Here is a 7,674-nt window from a genome sequence, read left to right as displayed (position 1 = left end):
ATCTCCATGAGTCTGTGCCACTACGGCAGAATAGAAGCCGTCCTGGTTGTCACAGAAGATGTGGAACTTCTTGCTTCCATCTGGCAGTCCCAGCCCTGGGGCTGAAATTAACCTAGCTTTCAACTCTGCATATGCTGTCTCTTGCTCTTGTCTCCACTCTATACTTTCCAAGGCTGGCTTTCCTCCCTTCACTAGTCTCTGAATTGGCTCCACGATTCTTGCAAAGTCAGGGATAAAACTCCTACTGTAATTGAATAGTCCTAAAACTTTTCGGACCCCTCTTACTGTAACTGGTCGCGGCATTTCTTTAATCGCGGTTTTGCGGTCTGCGGGCATTTCTTTAATTCCCTGGGAAATTAGGTGTCCTAAGTACAGGACCTGGGGTTTTGCAATTTGTGCCTTATGTGGGCTGACTTTGCTGCTATCGTTCCACTTGTTGATTTCATTTTCTTCCAAATGCTCTCTTTTCTGAAACCATTTTCAAACTATTGTAGGCATTTGAAAGGTTGTAGATGCCCTGTGTGAAGAATGAGGTCAACACAGGACATTTTTCAACTTTGATGGTACACAACTTTGCCATGAACACAGAAATCTTTCAATATTAATGTCACACAGTTAAGTGAACAGGACAAGTTTGGTGAAAGTCCAAAGATGTGTGAGTTAGATTGATTGGCCATGCTAAATTGATCCTCGGTTCGGGAGAATTAGCGGGATAAATATGTGGGGCTACAGGGATAAGAGCAACTTTGAACAAAGAGACTGCAGCTGGGATGCCACGTACAACAGGGCAGTGAGTGTGCATGAACCTGGGCAGGTAAGAAACAGGGAAGGCCAGCCAAAGGTAAGGAGCATGTTTCATAGAATCATAGAAACCCTACAGTGCAGAAAGAGGCCATTTGGCCCATCGAGTCTGCACCGAGCACAATCCCACCCAGGCCCTACCCCCTTATCCCTACATATTTACCCGCTAATCCTTCTAACCTATGCATCTCAGGACACTAAGGGGCAATTTTTTAACATGACCAATCAACCTAGCCCGCACATCTTTGGACAGGTGTTTATTCTGGTATAGATAATGATAATGATTATATTGACCAAACCTGATAATCGGAGATAAGAGAGTACTTAAGAACATAAGAACATAAGAACTAGGAGGAGGATTAGGCCATCTGACCCCTCGAGCCTGCTCTATCATTCAATAAGATCATGGCTGATCTTTTCGTGGACTCAGCTCCACTGACCCGCCCGCTCACCATAACCCTTAATTCCTTTACAGATCAAAAATCTGTCTATCTTTGTCTTAAAAACATTCAATGAGTAGTCTCACTGGGCAGGGAATTCCACAGATTCACAACCCTTTGGGTGAAGAAGTTCCTCTTCCACTCAGCCCTAAATCTGCTCCCCCTTATTTTGAGGCTATGCCCCCTAGTTCTAGTTTCACCCACCAGTGGAAACAACCTCCCAGCTTCTAACTTATCTACTCCCTTCATAATTTGATATGCTTCTGTAAGATCCTCCCTCATTCTTCTAAATTCAAATGAGTATAGTCCCAGTCTACTCAGTCTCTCCTCATAAGCCAATTCTCTCAACTCTGGAATCAACCTAGTGAATCTCCTCTGCATCCCTTAAGTAAGGAGACCAAAACTGTACACAGTACTCCAGGTGTGGCTTCGCCAGCACATTATACAGCTGCATCATTACCTACCTCCCTGTTTTAAACTCCAGTATCGGCACAGCAGCTCAGTAAAGCAATAATCTAACAGTGATTCAGAGAAATTTGCTTTGGATAAAACAAATGATATTAGAAATATCTTTCACGACCAGCAAAAATGTAGCAGATCATGGAGTTTCTTTTGGGACAAAAATCGACACGGTGGCACAGTGGTTAGCACTGCTGCCTCACATTACCAGGGATCTGGGTTCAATTCCAGCCTTGGGTGACTGTCCATGTGCCGTTTGCATGTTCTCCCTGTGTCTGCATGGGTTTCCTTCGGGTGCTCCGGTTTCTTCCCACAGTCCAAAGATGTGCAGGTTAGGTGCATTGGCCATGCTAATTTGCCCCTCACTATCATAAAGGTGTGTCGGTTAGGCAGATTAGCCATGCTAAATGTGTGGGTTTACGGGGATAGCAGAGGGCATGGGCTCTTTCGGAGAGTTGGTGCAGAATCGATAGGCCGAATGGCCTCCTTCTGCATTGTAGGGATTCTATGGATTCTCAGATCATTGAAACAAATGTTTGCCTAGGTTACATAGACTAGGCTTGTACTGCCTTAAGTAGAGTGGATTAGGGTGTTTGGTGTTTAAGGCAATTAGAGGAAGTGATCACAGAGACATATTTCTCCGGCAGGAATTAGCTTAAAATGAGAGCTAGGCTGTTCGGGGATAGTGTCTGAAAGGGGAACGGAGATCTCAAAATTCTTACCCCTAAAAGCTGGTCAATTGAAAAATTCAGACTGAGATGAATACATTTTTATTGGGCAAGGATATTAAGGGTTATGGAACTAATAGAGGTAAATGGATTTAGGGAATAGATCATCCATATCTAACTGAATGGTAGAATAGGTTTGAGGGGTTGAATGGCCAACTCCAGTTTCTATGGGAGAAAAATTTGCTCCTGTAAAGGTGCTACACAGATTATTTTGATTCCCAAGGGGCAGACCATACTGCGACCTGCACAGGTCTTCATTGATATATTTTTTCTTTACTCTTTCATGGGATGTTGGCGTTGATAGCAAAGCCAGCATTTGTTACCATCCCTAATTGCCCTCGAACTGAACATTTCAGGGGAAATTAGGAGTGAATCAGATCACTGGGGTTCTGGAGTCACTTGTCAGCCAAATTGGATAAGGATGGCAGATTTCCCTCCCTAAAGGATGTTACATACGAACACACGTAGATATGAACACATGAATTAGGAGCAGGAGTAGGCCATGCATCCCCTCAAACTGCTCCGTCATTCAATAAGATCATGGTTAATCTGATTGTAACCTCATTCCTGCTCACTCGTGATAACATTTCACCCCCTTGTTATTCAAGAATCTATCTAACTCTGCTTGAAAAATACTCTGCTTCCACTGCCATTTGAGGAAGAGAATTCCTGAGACTCACAATTCTCGGAGCGAAAAAATTTCACCTCATCTCTGTCTTAAATGAGCTACCGCTTAATTTTAAACAGTGACCCTGGTTCTAGATTCTCCAACAGGAGGAAATGTCCTCTCCATATCCAGCCTGTCAATGCCCCTCAGGATCTTAAAGTTGACTCTTCTAAACTCGAGTGGATACAAACCCAATTTGTCCAACCTTTCCTCATCAGACAACCTGCCCATTCCTGGTGTAAGTCTAGTAAACCTATTCTGAACTGATTCCTTGAATAAAGAGACCAATATTGTACACAATACTTCACATGTGGGCTGGAATTCTCTGTCTTTGCCGCGGCTTAGATTCCCCAGTCCTGCTGCAGTGAATGGAGTTTTGGTTGAGCACCAAATCCTCTGTTGTCACTGGCAGTTGGGGCAACATTGAAGAATTCTGGCTGTGGTCTCACCCATGCCCTGTACAACTGAAGCATGACGACCCTAATTTTATAATCCATTCCCCTCACAATAAATGAATATTCTATTCGCTTCCCTAATTATTTCCTGTACCTCTATACTAGTATTTTATGGTCAGAAATCTCACAACACCAGGGTAAGTCCAACGAGGTGATTCACCTGATGAAGGAACAGCGCTCCGAAAGCTCATGACTCCAAATGAACCTGTTGGACTTTAACCCCTGCTCCTTGAAATTGGGCATTCTTGCATTTGCCCTGATGAATGCAAGATGATGAGTGAAGATGAAAGGCTTCGATAGCAGGTCTCTTTTCACAACAGAGCCAACATTAGATGAGAAAACACATGTATATAATTTTAAAATAGAATTTAAAATTCAAAGTACTCACCATTGGCCTCCGTCAGGAGGCATTTCTGGATGACTTCACTACTAAGGCCACAGACCAATCTGTCACGGAGGATATCATTCAATATTTCATTGAATTGACAATGCTCAGTGAGCTTTTTAAGCACCGAAACATGCTATGCAATTGTTTCTCCCTCTTCTTGGTTCCTTTGAGAAGGTGGTGAAGAAGGCATATGGCATGCTTCCCTTTATAGGACGGGGCATAGAGTATAAAAGTTGGGGTCTGATGTTGCAGATGTATAGAACGTTGGTTCGGCCGCATTTGGAATACTGCGTCCAGTTCTGGTCGCCACACTACCAGAAGGACGTGGAGGCTTTAGAGAGAGTGTAGAGGAGGTTTACCAGGATGTTGCCTGGTATGGAGGGGCTTAGTTATGAGGAGAGATTGGGTAAACTGGGGTTGTTCTCCCTGGAAAGACGGAGGATGAGGGGAGACTTAATAGAGGTGTATAAATTTATGAAAGGCATAGATCGGGTGAACGGTGGGAAGCTTTTCCCCAGGTCGGTGGTGACGTTCACGAGGGGTCATAGGTTCAAGGTGAAGGGGGGGAGGTTTAACACAGATATCAGAAGGACATATTTTACACAGAGGGTGGTGGGGGCCTGGAATGCGCTGCCAGGCAAGGTAGTGGAGGCGGACACACTGGGAACGTTTAAGACTTATCTAGACAGCCATATGAACGGAGTGGGAATGGAGGGATACAAAAGAATGGTCTAGTTTGGACCAGGGAGCGGCACGGGCTTGGAGTGCCGAAGGGCCTGTTCCTTTGCTGTATTGTTCTTTGTTCTTTGTTTGAAATGTGAAAAATCTTCAGCACTTTCATTTCGAGAAACAAAAGACCCATTGGTTCCCAAGCTGCTCTGATTGATAGGACATCTGGTGTACCTTTGATAAAGAAAGCTGTGTGGTTTTTAATTTTTGATAGATTCCATTCTTTACATTTTCCTGCCGATTCAACCATCCCGTCTCCTTCACAAAAATCTGCCCATTTCTGGAAGTCTCTTTTTCCTTTACAAGGAAACTGACTGACAAGGCTGAAATCGGGGGAAAGGATTCCCTAAGCCAGAAGCTCCCTCTGCCAAAGTGGAAGTGTATGGGGCCCAATTCTCCAAAAAAAAGTTCTAAGTGCTGAATTGGCGGGAAAAGTGGTGTAAATCACGATTGTTTTCTCAGTGGAAGTTCAGACTCGAATCTCCCACACTCTGTGCAATGCAGAGGTCACAATTGTGAATATCATTAAAAGCTCGGGGGTGCGGGGCCTATTCATGCTGCAGTCTGACAGTTTCAGAACTCTGCGCATGCGCAGTGGCCCTGATCTGTCAGCCTGCACTTTGCTGGTCAGCTCAATCGCTGGCCAGCCCGGGACCCTCCCAGTGCTGCCCCCCCCCCCCACCCTCCCCTAGGGTCCGATATCAGCCCTCAGGGGCATTCCTGGGCCAGCCCCAACCCCCTCCCGTCCCGGAACACCCCAATCTCCAGCCCCTCCCAGCAGTGACGATCCCGCCCATCCCTCCCCACCCCGGCAGACCCTCCCTCCCATGGGAGGCAGATTCCCTTGGCAGACCATCCCGTTCCCAGCTCGCCCTGATCGCAGGTCTCCCTCTTGCCCCAAACGATCCCAATGGCAGAGTGGCAGCAGGACCCCACACCCCCACTGATTGCCCCTAAGCCCTGCCCCCTAGGCCCCACCCGTAGGCTGAGAACTGAACTTGGATGAGTGCTACCACCAGTAATTCCAGTGTTCAGTGCAGACAGAAATTCAATGACCCACCAGATTAGCCAGAATAGTAGAAGTGTGTCCAATGTTCACAGTGCAATTCGGTAAGCAAATTTCAAATCTTTGTCCAACATGCCATTCCATTACTGAATACCATTGGATTCCTATCGAATGTTATTTTGACTATTGGTGATTCAATATGATAAAAAAATGGCATAATTTAATCATGTTAAAAGTAAAAGAGAAGGTGGTCTTCTTGGTGGGCACTTTATGTAATAGGGTTCTTAAGCACAACTAGATTCTGTCTAGAAATACACCGCAACTAAAAAATATTTAGCAGCAACAACCTTTGATTTTGTCTTTTAACTAATAATGAGGTGACACCTTACCTTATGGTCTTTAAATTGGCACAACCCAGAATGAAGTCACAAAAGCTTTGAACAGATTTGTCTGTAAATTTGTTATGACTTATCTCAAGATCCATCAGTTTCTGGAACGTTACAAATGTAGGTTGGAATTCTTTGCAGCAAGCATCTGTGAGACCAGTTTTTGATAGTCTAAAAGACACAAGAATATAAAAAAGGAGAAACCACAAAATTAATTTCAGAATTTGGTTGTCATAGGTTTTAAGAAATTGAGCCTTCAAAAATGACAGAAACATGTTTAAATTACTCTTGGAAAAGGGGAACTAATGGGCAGAGTTAGATTTACGGGCTGAAATTGTAGTGCGTGAAATATGAAGTTCTCATATGAAATAACCTTGTCTACCATTTTAACAAAAGTGTCAACTTATTTACTTTACATGGGTTTAAATTATCTTAAAATTTTAGGCCAGGGACATTTTATATGATCATATAAAATATGCCCATTACTAGCATTGTGCAATGTGAATTTGGCCCATTAGTACCCAGAAAGCTGAAAATAAATACGAATTGTCTGTTAACATTGAGTACTTGATAACTACAAGTCTTGTGGCTTCAGAACCAACCAAGGCTGATGAGATGAAAATCTCCCAAGCTCATTGGCTGTAGGGTGTTACGTGAAATTAATTTGGACAGTCATAACTGACTTCCCAATGATTATGGATTATCTTAAACTGCAAGTGGGATTCCAGCAAATGAGATCATGACAATTTAAATTTTAGTGTCATCAGTATGTCATTGAGAACAGGCTGAAATTGGACAGGCTGCTAGTCTTTGGCCCTACCCCCATATCCCTATATATTTACCCACTAATCCCTCTAACCTACACATCTCAGGACACTAAGGGCAATTTTTTTTTTTAGCATGGCCAATCAACCTAACCCGCACATCTTTGGACTGTGGGAGGAAACCGGAGCACCCGGAGGAAACCCACGCAGACACGAGGAGAATGTGCAAACTCCACACAGACAGTGACCCAAGCCGGGAATCGAACCCGGGTCCCAGGAGCTGTGAAGCAGCAGTGCTAACCACTGTGCTACCGTGCCGCCCATCTGTTATATATTTGTATTTGTTCCTATTGGCTCACGTAGAGCTATGCTGTATTAATCTATGCATCACAAATGATGTAATAGACCTCGTGTGGGAAACAGAGAGAGAAGGAGCAGCCACAGGAGAGATCACACAAAGTTCCATTTGTTTTTAACTAAAGTCTGTCCTGCGTATTATGTCTCCAATACACAACAAAAACTGGCAACCAGGACTATGGACGTGAGCTTGCTAGCCACCTGGAAAGAAGAAATTATCTGAGGAAATGTAATAAAAAAGGAAAACAGTGACACTTGCTGCAGAGACTGACGGGCTTGGTGGACATGAGTAAATGATACTCTACAAGCAGATTATAGAGCTGCCTATGATAAATAAGAGGTTGAAGCTTGTGTGTAAGAAAATCGAGATAGCTGCTGGAAACACAGGTACGAAACGTGCATACGGAAAACCTGCTCAAGTGAAAAAATGGTGGGAGTTTTTAGCATCGTGATACCTTTTGATGAAAATGTGTAGCAATGGAGCTCTTGTGTAC

The sequence above is a fragment of the Mustelus asterias genome, chromosome 3 (assembly GCF_964213995.1).
Source record: "Mustelus asterias chromosome 3, sMusAst1.hap1.1, whole genome shotgun sequence".
Classification (NCBI taxonomy): Eukaryota; Metazoa; Chordata; class Chondrichthyes; order Carcharhiniformes; family Triakidae; genus Mustelus; species Mustelus asterias.
The sequence above is the reverse complement of the archived record's forward strand: the minus strand, read 5'-3'. Positions refer to the sequence as shown.